Raw genomic sequence first — 17,603 nt, forward strand, 5'->3', positions numbered from 1 at the left:
AACATATGTGGTCGGTCAGTGGATACATCTAATTATCTATACATCTAGAATATTAATTTATTTATTCTCTAATTAATTGTAATTGGATATTGTGTGGATAATGTGTTATATAAGAGGAAAAAATTATATCATAAAATAAATATAATTTTAATAGAAATTATATGATAGAGTAAATATAATTTTAATAGAAATATAATTTAATATATAATTTTAATAAAATTAAAATAAATATAATTTATAATAATTTAAATAATATAATATATTTAATTATTTATTATAATTTTTTGATGTGCCACATATGGCACGTCAAAAACGTTCAAAACTATTTTGACGTGTTGTAGTTAGAACGTCAAAATATTTTGACGTGTCTAACCAACACGTCAAAAAAATATATATATATATTAAGTTTAATTTTATCACATGCATATATATATATATCATTTTAATTTTGATATAAAAAAAATAATTAATTTTAATTGGCATAAAAAATTAATTTTGATTGGATAGGAAAATTATAGTTTATCATATTAGTATAAATTACTTGGTATATATGTATGCGTATATATATCACATGCGTGCCAATTAATATCACACACACATATATATATATATCTGTGTGTGTGTGTGTGTGTGTGTGCATAATCATACTATTATCTGTACATCTATAATATTAATTTGTAAAAAATTAAGATTTGAATTGGTATGAAAAATTAATTATAACATATTAGTATAAATTAATTGGTATATACGTATATATTACATGCATGCCAATTAGCTAGTATTATAATCATATACTATTGTACAATTAATATTATTACATGCATATGAATCAAACATTTCATTTATATATATATGATATAAAATTCTCATGCATAAATTATTCTAGCTAGTAATATTAATTAAACAAATGAATTTTATTATCTGTACGTTTAGAATATTAATTTGTTTATTATCTAATTAGTTTTAAGTATATTGTATGGATAATGTGTTATATAAGAGAAAAAATTGATATAATAAATAATGATATAATTAAATTAAGTAAATAAATGATATAAACTAAAATTATATAGTTTTAAAATTTAAATTTAAAAATGCTCTTGATGTGTCACATGTGGACACGTCAAGAAGTTTTGCCGTGCCACATGTGGCACGTCAAAAAGGCTCCTCCCTTAGGAAGGCGTGCCCGCCAGCTGCGCCTTCCCTTTTTTTTTTTTTCTTTTTTTTTCTTCTTTCCTTCTTCCTTCTTCCCTCTCTTTCTTTCTCTCCCCCGCGCAACTCAAGCTGCAGACCCATTTTCATCCACCATTTTTTTTTCTCCATCAGCCCTCTGCAGCATCTCTCTCACCCTCGTGCTCTCTCTCAGCCCGGCCGTTCTCTAGGCCTCTTTTGGATCACGCACGTTGTCTCTCTCTCTCTCGGTGGTTCTCTCTCCTTCGGTGGTTCTCTCTCTCATCGGCGCCCGTCACCACCGCTGCTCCCTCCGGCGACCAGCGTTCTCCGATCGACTCTCAAAAATCAACTAATTTATTTATTTATTTATATAAATTAAAAAATTATATAAATATGCTATTTACAGTACTGTATATTATTATATATTGTTAATGTAGTTATATTAGCAAATTCTTTTTACATGTTAGCTAATTAATTTATTTGCTTAAAGTTTATGTTATGTATTACTTGTTTGACATATATGTTTTGTATATGGTGAAAATATTGTTTAATGTATTTGCATGCATGGATGCAAAATTACGTACCCTCATAGTTTGAAATTAGTTTTTTTTTTTTTTATGTATAGGATTTTGCATTTACATTTAGACCCATATTTGTGTAGGTTTTTCTTTTGCACATTATCGTAACAAAAAAAAAAAAAACACAAATAAGAAATGCATATCTACTTTGGTCGTTAATTTATGATTAGATTTTGTAAATTTAGAATAAATATGTAAATGCTAAGATCAAAAAAAGAAAGTAAGAAACAACTACCATAAGTTGCTGGATTTATTTTATGTACACTTCCCATACAAATGCATAAATGTTATAATAAGCGGACAAAAGAAAACCAACATTTAACCTAGCTAAGTATATCTAATTTGTTTAGGGTTCCCATATATAACAAAATAATTAATTTAGGTCTTACAACTTTAGATTATGTAAATGTCATAAAAAACGAAAACAAAAAATTTGCAGTAAATAAGATAGCCACATATATTTTATCTAGGTTCCCCATGTTGCATGTCAAATGTTTTTAAATTTGGATCTTAATTTTGTTTAGGTTTTGCAAATTTTGATTATGTAGATGTTATAATAAATACTCAATGTATGTGTTTATTTGTTAAAAATATACAAAAATTTGAAACGATGTACTTAAAAAAATACACAAAAGAAAAAAAATAACATCTAACTAACTAACTTAGATTTATTTTATTTAGTTAGGGTTACAGTAACTAAAGCTATGGACAAGAGTTGGATGAAAAAGTCTAGGGGTACGAGGGAATACAGAGATGAGTGTAGATCATTTGTGGAGTTTGCAGTTAGGAACTGTACAATCCCTGATGGAAAAATTCACTGCCCCTGTAAAGTGTGCCGTAATAAGCAGTGCCACCCGCCGGATTTGGTATTTGACCACTTGACAGGGGGTAAGGGAATAATGATTGCATACAGAACCTGGTATTATCACGGGGAGAGGCCTGTCCGGTTTCCTGTTGCAGTGTCTACTTCGACTACCATGATCATAGATCAGGGTATAGGCACAACACAAGGTGAAAACATGCAGTCAATGTTGCGTATTCGGCATGCACGGTGTCGTGCAAGAAAATTGTGAGCCTGAAGTGGCAGTGCAGGGGAATGAAGAAACTGTGAATGAAGAAGCCGACGATGGTGACGTACTAAAGTATAATAACTTGCTTAAGAAGGCAGAGAAGCCACTTCATGATGGGACCAAACATAGTAAGCTTAGTGCTACTGTACATCTGTACAATTTGAAGTGTGTTGATGGACTTAGTAACGCAATATTTTCATTTTTTCTTGAGTTCATCAATCAGTTGCTGCCTCCTAGTGATGACACTTTGCTAGTTAATACATATGAGGCAAAAAAGTTTCTAAGGGACATGGGCCTCGGGTATGAGAAGATCCCAGCGTGTTGTAATGATTGTATGTTATTCAGGAAGAACAATAAGGATTTGGATACATGTACCGTTTGTGGAGTATCTAAGTGGAATGATGAAATTCAGTTGGATGAGGATGGTCAACCCATATCATCGAGTAAGAAACGCCCGGTCAAGGTGTTGCGGTAGTTTTTACTCATACCACGACTACATAAATTGTTTATGTCAGAGCATATTGCTCTTTCTATGAGGTGGCATGCAGAAGGCCGGACTAAGGCCGGTGTATTGAGGCATCCGGCCGATGGTGAAGCGTGGAGGGCATTCGATAATTTGCATCCAGACTTTTCGGCGGACAGTAGGAACGTCAGGCTTGGACTAACCTCGGATGGATTTAATCTATTCGGGAACATGACCACATCCCACAGCACTTGGTCTGTAATGCTTGTACCGTACAACTTGCCTCCTTAGATATGCATGAAACAAACGTCATTTATACTATCCCTGATAATCTCGGGCCCAAAGTCACCTGGAATGGATCTAGATGTCTACCTACGACCCTTAATTGAGGAGTTACAGGAATTATGGACTGTAGGTGTACGCACATTTGACGTGTCAAAAAAAAAAATTTCTGCTGCAGGCGCAGTTGATGTGGACAATTAATGAGTTCTTGGCATACTCAGATTTGTCCAGGTGGCCTAATAGGAGTGAGAAGGCATGTCCTTACTGGATGTACTCGACGAGGTCCAGGTGGTTAAAACACGGTAGGAAATTTTGTTATATGGGGCACAGGCGATACTTGCCCATTAATCATCCGTGGAGGAGGAATAAAATAACATTTGAAGGCAAACAAGAATTTGAATGTGCCCCAAATATGCCAAGTGGAGATAAAATTCTTAGACAATTACAAGATATGCGATATGGGGATGAGAATGCCGGTAAGGTAAGGACGGATAATAAGAAAAAATACAAGAATCGGAAGAAGAGTGGGCCGACAGAAAGAGAAGGCGAGACTGCTAACGTATTGTGGAAGAAGAAAAGTATTTTCTTTAAGTTGCCGTATTGGAAAGATAATCTATTGCGGCACAACCTTGATGTCATGCACATTGAGAAAAATGTAATGGACAACATTCTTGACACAATACTAGACATTTTAGGGAAAACGAAGGACAACATCCAAGCCCGCACAGACTTGCAATAAATGGGGTTGAGACATATACTTCATCCGTACACGGGCGAGGATGGTCAAACATATATGCCCACAGCTTGCCATACGATGTCTAAGGACGAGAAAACACATTTTTTGAAAGTGCTTCAAAATGTAAAGGTGCCGGACGGATATGTCTTGAATATTTCCCGATCTGTACGACTTAATGATCGTACGATATTCGGTTTGAAGTGCCATGACAGTTACGTAATTATGCAACAACTTCTCCATATTGCATTGCATGGATCATTGCAAGGAAACGTGGTTAGACCACTTGTCGGAATGTCTGCATTCTTCAAGGGCCTATGTTCAACGTCATTGACACAAGATGATATGGACCGATTAGAGGGTGACATTTATATTACTTTGTGCCAAATGGAACGGGTCTTCCCCTCAAGTTTTTTTACTGTGATGGTTCACTTGGTCGTGCATCTTGTCCGTGAATGCCGACTCGGTGGACCGGTACAGTGTAGATGGATGTATTCGGCAGAGAGGTAAAATAACTTTTCCAATATTCATCAAATTATTTTTTCTTCAATATAAAATCGTCACTAACTATAATGAATGAATTATGATCATATGTAGAAGCCTCGGGGTGTTCAAATCTAATGCTCGCAATAAAGCAGCTCCTGAAGGCTGCATTACGGAGGGCTACATAGCAACGGAGTTGGTGGCGTTCTACTTAAGGTATCTAGATCACGCACCAACATTTCATAATAGGGCTCTGAGAAACCCGGATGGTTCAAAGGGGGTGGAAACACGAGTCATCCTCGACCGTGTCACATTGATACAAATTCACCGATACATTATGTTTAACTCGGACGGGTTCCTTCAATTATGGACGTAAGTCGTGTTAGTTGTGTATGCAAGTTCAATATCACCTAGCACCCTTAGTTGTGAATTATAATATAATTTAAACTTTGTATTGTAGGGTGCACATGGATACACTTAGGCGATCATGCGATAGGGGGCGAACGACGGATAATGAGTTGAAAACCCAACATCATGCGCTGTTCTGCGATTGGTACTGTGATTACGTAAGGCTACCGTGATGTTTAACTGTTAAAGACCCATTATATTTAGTTATTGGTTCATAACAACTAACAAAACTTTATTATGGTCAATTGTACGTAATATACTCGCAGGTCGATCGATTGGACGATCGACAAAGGTAGGAGATATGTGAGAAACTGGTAATGCATTGTAGAGGGCCGAAGGCCACAGCTACCAGATATAATAGATATGTGGTTAACGGGAAGCTGTTTCGCACTATTGCATTCGATGCTGGAAAAAGGACGCAGAACAGCGGGGTGTGTGTGCCTACTGTTGATGGTGAAACGTACTATGGGAAGTTGACGGAAATAATTGAGGTGGAGTACTTCGACAGGACTAAGTATGTTTTGTTCAGGTGCGATTGAGCGGACAACATGAAGGACAGGGAGTACAAGGTAGACGAGTATGGCATGTTGTTGTCAGTTTCAAAAACCTTGTCCACCGGGGCCAGAAAATTACTGATGAGCCGTATGTGCTAACATCACAAGTTGACCAAGTCTTTTACGTCCAAGATGAAAGGGACCCTGATTGAGCTTGTATTGTAAGGACTAAACCTAGAAACGTATACGACGTTGGACAAGGTGAAGGTCCTGATAATGAAAGTGTCAACCACCACGAGTGTGAGCCGCTCCTATTGACCAACAATAATGAAGTTGATCTGCAGGATGGCATTGACTGTATCCGACAAGACTTAGATAAGTATGTGGTTATAAAAAATTTAAAACTTTAATAATATATATACTTCATATTATTTTGTCGTATTTAATGTTATTTCTTTCTACATTGATTGATTATTGTAGTGCATATTTTATCTATCATATACATAATTAATTTGGTATATTATGTGTTTTGCAGGTTGACATGAGTACGAGGGGGAAGAGTCAACGACGGGGGTCCTTACAAATAGACGACCAGCGTTATAGACCCTTACTTCCTGAGTATGGGGAAGGGTCTCAGCAGGTTCCGTATCACACGGAGGCCTCATATAACCTTGGTACTTCGATACCTACCTGCAGCAAGATGGGGCTATGTGCACATGGTGAAGTAGAGAGGTTGTTCCCCCCTGAGCTGAACAGTGTTCCATTGCCTGAGCCATCGCATCCGGATGATAGCGAGATACAGTACTATGGGGAGGACGCAGATGATGGCTCAGGTGACTTAGAGCAGAAAAGTTGGGCATTCGCCAGCTCCGGACAATAAGTATATATGCTTCAAATACCCATATTGAATACGTATAAAATTTATGTATTTACTATTAAATTTCAAATAATTAACATTTGCAATTATTAATAGGGATCGGGGGAGACGGGAGCACCCAATTTCAGGTGGTGGACATCCCACCATTGAACAAGACGTGGGAGGTCCCCCCCGGGCAAAAAATTGTCTACGAGTACAATAAGGCATGGCAGCCCGTAGGATTTAGCGGGATGAAATTCAGAAGAGAGACCAACAACGTCATAAGGGCCAAAAATTATGTTAGGCTCCGGGATGAATGAGAGCATGTACCTCCCCGTGCGAAGGAAGATGTATGGGATGCCCTGATGGTTTGGTTAAATTCTTGCTCCTATTTTCGCACATTTATTTCAATATTTTAAATGTTGTTAATGTGTCAAATTATACGCCTAATGTTTTTAACTTATATATGCAGACTCAGTTCTACATACCGCCTAAGTACGATATCGAGGCGATAAAAAGGGACGCCTTCAGAGATTTGGGCTCGAAGCTAAAGAGTTGGAGACACTCTGTAAAACGCTTGTTAAAAATCATGGCAGGCGATACTCCAGACTCAGTGAAGGCGAGAATGGGTGAGGCTACCGTTAGGAAATACGACGCTGAGGACTTGAATGTCTTGTTGGCGAGATGGTGCGATCCAAAGAATCAAGTAGGTCCGGAGTGTAGTGGAATTAATTGTAATTGTTTAGTTTCATTAATTGTACGTAATTGGGTTATGCCTAACATTTTCAGAGTGATATACATGTAGGAGTTTGCTACCAAGATGAAGGAATTGCGAGCAAGAAACAACACACCTTACTGCACCGGGTCGATGAGCTTCGCTAGAGCGACATATTAAGAGGTATTTATATATCGTTACTGCATATATATATATATAATGGTTGTTTTAGGTCCTAATTTTTTTTTTTTTTTTTTTTTTTTTTTTGTATTGATTTTTTTTTCTATGCAGACCGTAGCATTAGGCACTCCTCCGACATGAGCGCAAAGTTACATCAAGACTCACACAAAGAAGGATGGTGGCTATCCAAATGACGTGGTCAGGTAGAGATGGGTAAGTACTCAAGCATATATATTTTAATAAATTATTTATGATTAACGTTCCCCATACGAGATACTAACTTGTTTTTTAATGTACAGGAGAGGATGAGGGAATTGATGCCCACTGACCTGGCAAATACTGAGACTGTGACGGAAGGAACGGTATGGTGGACACCTAATGACACGTATGCTCAGGCGCATGGAAATAAGCCTGAGTATGCTGGCAGGGTCTGCCAGGTGGGTCCGAATGTGCTGCCGGTGTGGGACAGCATACATTCGTACTATACACCGTCCCAGACATGGTCTCAAAATTCTTGGAGCTCCTCATTCTCATTGATGACGGATAGAATTAGAGAACTTGAAGAGGAGTGGGCATAAGAAAGACGTGTGATGGAAGAAGAGCGGGCAGCACAAAGACGTGCAATGGATGAGATGGCAAGGCAGATTGAAGCACAAAAAGCCCAGATAGCAGATAAAGATGTTATGATTGAGACCCGTTTCCGCCAGCTCGAGGCCATGTTCGGGTCGACCTCTGAATCTGCCCCCCTAGAGGTAATGATATACTCGTAGTTTTTGTAACAATTGTTAACTGTTAGAAACAACTGTTAGAAACCCCTAGTTACAGCGGTCCATTTTAGAACTTATGTATATTTGCATCACTGTATAGAGTAATTTAGAGTTTTTGTATTGATTATTATTGGTTCACAACTCATTTGTAGGTAATGCAGATTAAGAGTTGGGGGATGAATGTGTTGAGTTGGGCGCCACAGGTCGTTTATCATTACTGTTTGTTAAGTTCTATATACATATTATTGTTTATTATTTTGTATATAGTTAGATCAAACTATATGTTTGTTGAGACTAATTGAAACTTATTTCTAGTAGATACTGCATAAGTGTTTTATTGTATATTTGTTTTGCCTTGTGTTAGACTGTGTTTTCGATGTATATATATGTTTTGTTATGTGTTGTGTTGAAATGTAGTATGTGTGTTGGAATTTTGTTTAATGAAGTTGTGTTGGATTTTCATACGTATTGAATGTATTGAAAATTTGATATGTATTAGATATTGGATATGTATTGGATATTGGATATGTATTGGATATTGGCTATATATATTGGATATTGAATATATAAACTTGGATATTAGATATTGGATATGATATTGGATATATAAACTTGGATATTGGATTATGTGGATTTTGATTGGATTTCATGGGATTCACTAAATGTGAGATTTTTTAGTTAAATTTGGCAATTTTGCTAAACTTGGTGAAAGTAGCTGTTTTTATGGTGGCTATGGAAGCAATAGAAACTCTCTTTGAATCTCATAGTATGTTCTTGTAATTGCTAATGGGTGGCCTGGAACTATTAGTAACTATATTAGAAACTTGCTTAAAAGTTTGAAGTCTAATTTAACTTGATTTTATAAATTTGAGCTTTGTGTTGGACAGCTATTTATGAACACTATTGAGTTTCTTGGAAGAATGTTGAAAGAAATTATGAGGTGGGTTGTTGTGGTTGAGCTACTTCTAAGTAGAGTGTGGTTGTTGGAAGTAGATTTTGGGTTTAATGTTTAGGCAATAAATACAGTAACCATAGCATTATTGAGCTAATTTAATAAAAAAATTTAGAGGGCATTTTGCTTTTAAGTTCAAAAAATATTTTGATGTGATGTAAAGGTGAAAGTAGTTTAGAATGTTTTGTGTTTGAAGTTGTGTGTTAATACTTTTACTTTTTTGCTAAAAAGTAAAAACCTTCCTTAATAAGCTTTATCAAACGAGGCCAATATTTTATTATAACTTTGCCTTGCTTGCTTTACTTCCGGTTAAGTTAGAATAGTCTCTAATTGAATGGTTATTTGATAGATGGACTTTGTGTTGGTTAGGCCAGAATTGAATTATTTGAGCCAGTTGGAAGATATTTGTGAACTTTGTATATGAAATTTTGGCTATTGGGTGTGCTTGCAAGGTAATTGGAATCAGTTCATTCTAGATTTTTCTTAAATGATTTTGTTGCTCATAGTTGAATATTATCTATATATGATTGTGTATAACAATATTTTTGGATATTTCTGAATCTGAATTGAAAAATATTGCAAATGTTGCATGTGAAATTCACATTTTTTTTAAAAGTTTAATTGTAAACTCTTTATGTTTTGGTATAGGAAAGGTAAAACTCATTACAATCCTATTAGCATTTTCAGATGACTCGATGGCTACTTCTAGTTAGATGTGGATATATATATATGGATTATGGATTTGTTTAAGGTTTTAGAATATATATATATATATATATGTAGATATTGGATATTGGATTATGTGGATTATGTATTGAATATTGGAATCGGATTTGGATATTAGAAATATTGGAATTATTGTATTGGAATCAGATTGAAACATCATGAATATCAGTAATATTGTAATTATTTCTTATTATATATATATTTTGACGTGTCAAACGGCATGACACGTCAAAAAAGTTTTTTGACGTGGCAGTTCTAACACGTCAAAACAGGTTTCTGACGTGGCAGATTTGCCACGTCAAAAACTTTTGACGTGGCATTGTTGCCACATCAAAAAAAAAAAATTTTTGACGTATTGATCCCAACACGTCAAAAGTTTTTGACGTGACATTGTAGACACGTAAAAAATCTGAAATTTTTGACACCACCCCTTTTAACCGTTGATAAACGTTAAAAACCGCACGTCAAAAGGAGTTTTTGACGTGTTAATACCATTGACACGTAAAAAACTCCTGATAAAAAATTGAAGCAGTTTTTGTTGTGTCAATTGGATGGTAATTTGAGGGGTATCTAGACTTTACCAAAATATAAAATATAAACTCTTGTGTAAAAATAACCGTTGTTTTCCTGTGACAACGAAGAAACTCTTTTGGTTTTTTTATTCAGATCCTCTCATCACCCAGCAAAAGCAACAGATCGAAAAACTAACTCCTCAAATCTTTTGTACAAAAGGAGAGGCTACCGATCGAGAAGCAAATGATTTTAGGTTCATAAGAAGATTGAACAAATGGTGACTACAAAAAAAGAGAAAAATAATAACCCAAACCAGAAACAATGGTTAATGAAACACCAAGGGGACAAATAATGCTCAACAAAACTGGGCAAAGGAAGAAAAGCCGATAAATACCTTTTTTTTTTTTTTTTTTTTGCTGTTTTTGTTTTGTTTTTCTCTGATTTCCAATTCCGTTAATAAGAAATGCACTTCTCGCCGGCTGGTATCAGAGCGGTTCTTTCTTGGGAGTTTTCGCTATGCAGTGGGATCGGAGGATTGCGATGCCGTGTGTGGCAGTGGGCTATTGCTATGTCGTTACCTGTAGTGCTGCGTGTGGTGGTTGGGCTTCCCTAACAATGTGTGGAACACAGTCGAAGTGTGCGGTGGGAGAGCGGGCACTACTCCAGTGATTGAGTGGTGCGGTGTTATAGTGTTGCTCCGGGGGAGTGCTGCTGATGGTCTGAACGGCATGCGGTGCTGTGTCTCCGGTGGCGCGGTGGGTGATGTCTCTCCAGTGACCGGCTGCGAGGTGTGGAAGTGTGAAGCCGTGGGAAACAACCGTGACGCTGCTGTGGGAAACGATTGTGACGCTGCTGTCTCTCCGGTGACCGGCTGCGACATGAGAAGCGTTTCGGTCTGCAGAGTGCACCCTTTGTCAAAGGTGGCGAGGTGCGATGTTTATATTGGAAAGCATTACACTTAACGCTTAAAAGTCCACTCACCGCAGACCCTAAACGCGCTTCTGAGGCCTAAACGGCCCGTTTCAAAAAAAAAAAAAAAAACTTCGAAAAACATTACACTTTTACCCCTCAAACTTTCCTCAAATAACACTTTGGAGTTGAAGTGTAGTTTTATGACCCCAAGATTTTTTCCCCGCCTTCATTTCCGTTTTCCAATGGACCCACCTAAACCCTAAAAAAAAAAATCCCTCAATATAATTATTTCTTTAATCAGATAAATTGGAAAAGGGAATTTGAAAAAAAAGTCTCCGGTATTTGGCATAAACAACACTAAATAGAGTAAACATGAAAACACACGAAAACTACCATAAAATTATTGGCAGCGTGGAAGAAAACTTTTAAGGTTTTGAATTCATGCATTTTATCTTTTAACGACCCAGCATTCCCACCACCTATCATTGGATCTGGATCTTTTTCGGTCCATAATAGACTAGAGAGTATTCAGTTTATGGCTGTAATTTCTTTAAAAAAATCTTAGTACCACAAATATGTCACATGTCCTCTTAATAAAAAAATAAATAAATATTAATTAGTATTTAAAAAATAAATAAAAATTAAAATAATAAAAAAAGATGGGTAGCTGGCCACCCCCGTTGGCCTGGGGGTGGTTTGGCCATCGCCAAGGGCCAATGAATTTTTTTATTTTTTATTTTTTGGGCCTTGGGGATGGCCGGACCACCCCCAATGGCCATGAGGTGGCTTCGGATGCCCCAGACCAGTCCGACCACCCCAAGGACCAACAATTGTTTTTTTTTTTTTTGGGATGGCCAGATCACCCCCAATGGCCATAGGTGGCTTCAGCAACCCTAGACCAGCTGATCTGGGGTGGCTCCAGGCCAACAGGTGGTGGTCTGGCCACCCTCTATGAGGTGTTTTAAAATATTTTTTAATTTTTTATTATTTTAATTTTAATTATTTTTAAAGTATATATATATATATATATATATATATATATATATATTATATTAATGGGACATATGTCCTATTTATGGTCTTAGGATTTCTTTAGAGAGATCTTAGCTATTAACTAGATATTCTCTAATCTAAAATGGACTGGAAAATATTCTATTCCCCTCTCCTCTAAGCATCCATGCCCATTCTATTTAAAGTTTCAAATTTATGTGTCAAACTTTTATTAAAGGTGGTAAAATAATGGATTTACACTAAAGCCTGATAGAAATTATTCTCTCCCTGATATTTTAGATAAAACTTTTATTTTATGAAGCTCTTTTCACATTCTCTATTATGATTTTTGTTAGATCTATACTATAAATGTAGAGAAATGATCTTTCTTCCTATCATTTTCACACATTTTTATATTTATTTTCCTTCTCTCCCTCTTTTTCTCTCTCTCCATGGGTATTTTTTAGATTAAAAAAAAAAAATAAAGATAGAAGAAAAAATATATTTAAATAGAACATAGTGAGATTTAAAGAGTTTATTGTGTGGTGCTTTTAAAAAAATTGCTAGTTAAATTTAAAAATGTTTGTCATTTAACCAAATTTTAACTAAAAAATAAAGAGTTCAATGAAAATGCTCTTATTGGACAAGAATTAGCTTCAAATCCTGGGTTGGGCCTAATTTCAGCATCAATCTAAATGTGAATGCATGGCAAGTGAGTTTTGGATTGTGAACTTGTGAGGTGTTTGTTGGTTGCTGCACTTTTTTTCAAATTCCCTATTCTAATTGGAGGAATGATAGGCTTACAAAATTTTTTTTATAAAATAACTATTACAACATGACGTGGCATAACATGATTGTAAAGGAAATGAAAAAAATTCAACTTTTGAGAAACCCAAACATATTGTGCCACATCATGTTGTAATTTTTTTTTTTTTTTTTAAATTTATTTGTAAGCCTAACATTTTGTGAGTTTCTATATATGAAACGATGTGTCAAAAGATTAATGGGTGGAATTTGAGAAAGTGAAATGTTTTGAAAGGAAAGAAAAGTGAAAGAGACAGAGTGAAATGCACTTGGGTTGGATGGTCAAATACAAACTCTAATTTTGATAAAGATTGGGGATCCGGATTCCCTGGAATTTCAGATTCTGGTGCTTCAATTTTATCCAAAGGCTAGTGTTCTGCTACGTGTCACACTAATATTAAAATAATAAAATAATATTAAAATTTTAAAAAGAAAAAAAAAAAAAATAGTTTGGGGTGGCTAGACGCCCCATATGAGGTGGCCAGCAAAAAAATTTGGGTTTGTCCCTTGGAGGGTGGTTCGGCCACCCCATGGCAAAAATAGGGTGGCTGTCCGGCCGCTCCAAACTAATTTATTTATTTTTATTTTCTTCCTTATTATTTTCTTTTTAAAATTTAAATATTATTTTATTATTTTATTATTAGTGTCACAAATACTAGTCTTTGGATGAAATTGAAGGGCCAGGATCTAAAATTATAGAATCTCAAATTCTCTTAAGAATTTCGAAGGATCCGGATCCAGAGAGTGGCCAAATTGAATGCACATAATTGACATTTGCCCCTAGGAAAAAAAAAAAAGGAAAATAAATAAATAAATATAAGTATCACACTCGTGTGATAAAGTTATGAATTATTGTGTTGAATTATGTGCTTATGAACAAGTGAAAATTGACATCACCCCCCACTCGCCCCCACCATGTCATTTAAATGTAATCTTCTGCAAGTGAAAATTGCTCCCGATAGAGCACCGGATCCAGTTGTACTTTCTCGTCTAAAATGGTTCTCTGAATTGAAATGAAGAAGTTAAAGAAGATGACTTTACGGGTAAGTACAAGTGCATAACTCTTAAATAAAAATAAAAATAAGGACAAAACACGTACACACACCGAGTGTGCAAGCTGTGTGTCTATGCTTTTAGATACAGCGTTGCACCTATCAATTTAGCTGTTTATTTAAAAAGCATTCATATTGATAAACTGAAAGCTGGTTTGCGAAGATGATATGGCTCTATCTTGAGGAATTCAGAAATACTTCATCTTATAGAAGCCGTAAGAACTAAGAAGTTTGTTTCATAGCTAATACTTGTGTGATCTGTTTTATTGTCTTTGTCTTGTATTTCATCATCATCTAATTCTTTTTGTTAAATCACCACGTATCTCTAGAGCTTAAGCTAATAGAAAGAGGTAATTATAATCACTTAATTATTATTTTAATATTTCTCCATAATGAAAGTCTATGTGTATTTATGCTTGATGCTCTGTTTGGTTGGGAAAAGAAAATATAAAGATTTTGAAATTAGATCCCGAGAAATCAAACAACTACTTGACTGGGTCTTGGTGATTTTGTTTTTTCCTTTCGAGATTCTATAAAGCCAGAAAAAAGGTTCTTCCGAGATTCTATAATTCCCTTTGAATTCTGCGTTAGCATAATACAGCTGTTAATTCTTTTAGAATCTCTACACCAGAATTGGCTTTATATGCAATGGGTCAATGAGGGAAAAGGACAGAATTTGAGAATATTGCAAATATTGCCTTCAGGAGGAGAGTGAGTCTCACGAACAGCTCATACTATCAAGTAATAAATTCGAGCAGTATTATATATTCAGCTATCTTGCTCTTATAACTCTATTGTTCTTCAGTAAATCCTTCCTCATCATCATCCCAGAAAATCCCTTACATATATTGTTTGCCACATTCGGCGCAACAGCCTCATAAGAGAAGTTGTCTTTTCAGAAGGGCTAACGATCACGATGGGTTCTTCCATGGTGGGAGTAATGACAAGCTGCTGGGAATTCAAGCTGGAACTGGTGGAGTGGTCCACTGAATCGGTGTTGCGCCGAAAAGATCTCCCCTTTATAGATTCGCGGATGCCCATGAATCGCCCGCGCACACCTAAAATATGCAGTACAAGGATCTTTATTTAAAAAATATAAAATATACAATCTGGTGTAAAAATAACAACAGTTGAGATTTAGCAAAACATTCTTTTAACCAAACGACATGGTTTACACAGGAAGTAGGGTGTGCAAAAGATTAAAACCCGCGGCTATAACTGCTAATCACAAACGTTTTAGGCGGTTATTGATTTTTAATAACCGCAATCGCAATCGCCTAGGCGGTTAGTGATTATTTTATAATTGGCGGTTATTCAATCCAATAACCGGTGATTTTATAACCGTTTATTTTTTAAATGAGTTTTGGGCTTCTTAAGTGTTTTTGGCCTTTAATTTGCCTATTTTTTGGGGTTATTTTAAGGGTTTAAGGCCAAAATATTCCAAAAAAGATGAAGAATGTTTTTTTTTTCGGGCCACTCATTGTTTTTAATAAGACTTGGCCCAAAACATCGCATACTACATTATATATTTCACTTACTTAGTCATAAATAGCCAAAATCCATTAATCCAAATACAAAAGAAAAAATTAAAAAGACAAAATCCAAATAGAGGCATAGCACAGCCAAATGGCCCAAAACCAAAACAAAAAATATTTTATATATTTGTTTTGGAGGGTTTATTATATATTTTATTACTATAAAATATTTAATATTATTACATATAAAGGAACCACCCTAGGCAGTTAGCGATTTTTAATAATCGCCTACCAAAGTGGCTTAAAGAGTTAACCTTTCTCTTCTATATTTTAGTTTTGAATCCATAAACAAGTTTTGAGGCATTAGAGCCCAAATATTAGCTCATAAAAATTTAGTTAATATCACTCAAATATCTCAAAATACAACCCAAAAAACTTGCTCTTTCTCATGGAAATTTCATCAAACATATAGAATGCAAAAACATAAACACCAATGACGAGAAAAAATAAAAAAAAAACAACAACAAAAATCTTCTCATATAAACGTGTTTTTTTAATAAATAAATAAATGGCAGAGAAGCATATATACCAATATCTATGACAATTAAGAAACTCTTTTTTCATTCAGATTCCGCAAAAACAACAGGAAAAACTAGACCCCTCAAATCTTTTGTGCAGAAGGAGAGGCTACCGAGAAGCAAATGTTTACGTTCATGAGAAGATTGAACAAATGGTGACTATGAAAACCAAAATAGAGAAATAATAACTCAAACCAGGAACACCAAAGGGGACAAATATTAATGCTCAACAAAACTTGGCAAAAGAAGAAAAGCCGATAATTACCTTTTTCTTTTTTTTTTCTGTTTTTGTTTTGTTTTTTCTCTGATTATTTCCGTACGTTAATAAGAAATGCAGTACTTCTTGCCGGCTGGTATCAGATCGAGCGGTTCTTTCTTTCTCGGGAGGTTTCGCTGTGCAATATTGGGAGGGTTAATTGCGAATTGAAACAGCCTGGCCTTCAATTTATACCAACGAACACCCGCACAAGTCCACAAAAAATAATACAGTTGCCAAGGCACGTGGCACAATATAATTAATTCAAATTTTTAAAAATCCAATTATATTGTGCCACGATGACCCAAGAAAGTCTTTTATGTAGAACTTTGGCAACTGTTACATTCCCTAGTTGGCAGCAAACAACAGTGTCACGGTCACCCATCAATGCATGGATCGGTCTGTGTGAATACGTTGTGGTGAGTCTGGTGACCAGGTGGCAGTGAAGGGTTAAGAGTGTCAAATGCCCCGGCCCCCTCAACTCCAAGAACTTTCCTTTACTCACCAATAGGATTTTTTCACGTAAGAAATTCTAATTAAGCTATGCCACGTATGCCATATATATTTTGTGATTTATTTTAAATAAAGATTATTTTATGAAATTAAATATTTTGAATTGATTATTTATTTGATTCTTATTTTTTGATGGAAAGAATAAACAAGGTAATAATTCTGATTGATTGAGAGTCCCATCTATTGACACTGATAGACATGGGTTAGAAGATCTCTCTTTCTTTATTGCAAAAATTAATTTTTAATTTGCTTGAGCAAAGATGGCTGGGATAATTTTGAAACCTTATTTTCACTTCGCATTTTATATTTTTATAGCATTTAATTTTAGGGTTAAATAGTCCATATCTCCTGGGATTTTCTAACTTTATTTTTTTCTCTCTGGAGTTTCATTTTTATCACAGGAGGTCCCTGTGGTTTTGATAAGTGACCAAATTAGTTAATCCGTTAGTTGACCGTTAGTTGACTGTACGGACTGACACGTGGACCAATCAGACGTCGACACGTGGCACATATATTAATTTTTTTTAAAATTAAAAAAATGTTTTCTTTTTTAAAAATTAAAAAGAAATGTATTTAAAAAAAAAAATAAATAAATAAAAAATAGGAAAAAAAATTGGGGGTGGCTGGCCATTT

The 17,603-nt window shown here is 35.3% G+C and overlaps 1 long non-coding RNA gene across 1 annotated transcript; it reads right to left on the reverse strand.

The window, feature by feature from the left end:
• Positions 1-14,831: 14,831 nt before the first annotated feature.
• On the reverse strand, positions 14,832-16,599 carry LOC132168210 (uncharacterized). Its single transcript, XR_009438768.1, has 2 exons — positions 16,467-16,599; positions 14,832-15,206 (listed from the first exon to the last, which is right to left on the reverse strand). It is a non-coding gene; the product is annotated as an uncharacterized LOC132168210 (long non-coding RNA).
• Positions 16,600-17,603: the final 1,004 nt, after the last annotated feature.

This window comes from Corylus avellana, chromosome ca1 (assembly GCF_901000735.1).
Source record: "Corylus avellana chromosome ca1, CavTom2PMs-1.0".
Lineage (NCBI taxonomy): Eukaryota > Viridiplantae > Streptophyta > Magnoliopsida > Fagales > Betulaceae > Corylus > Corylus avellana.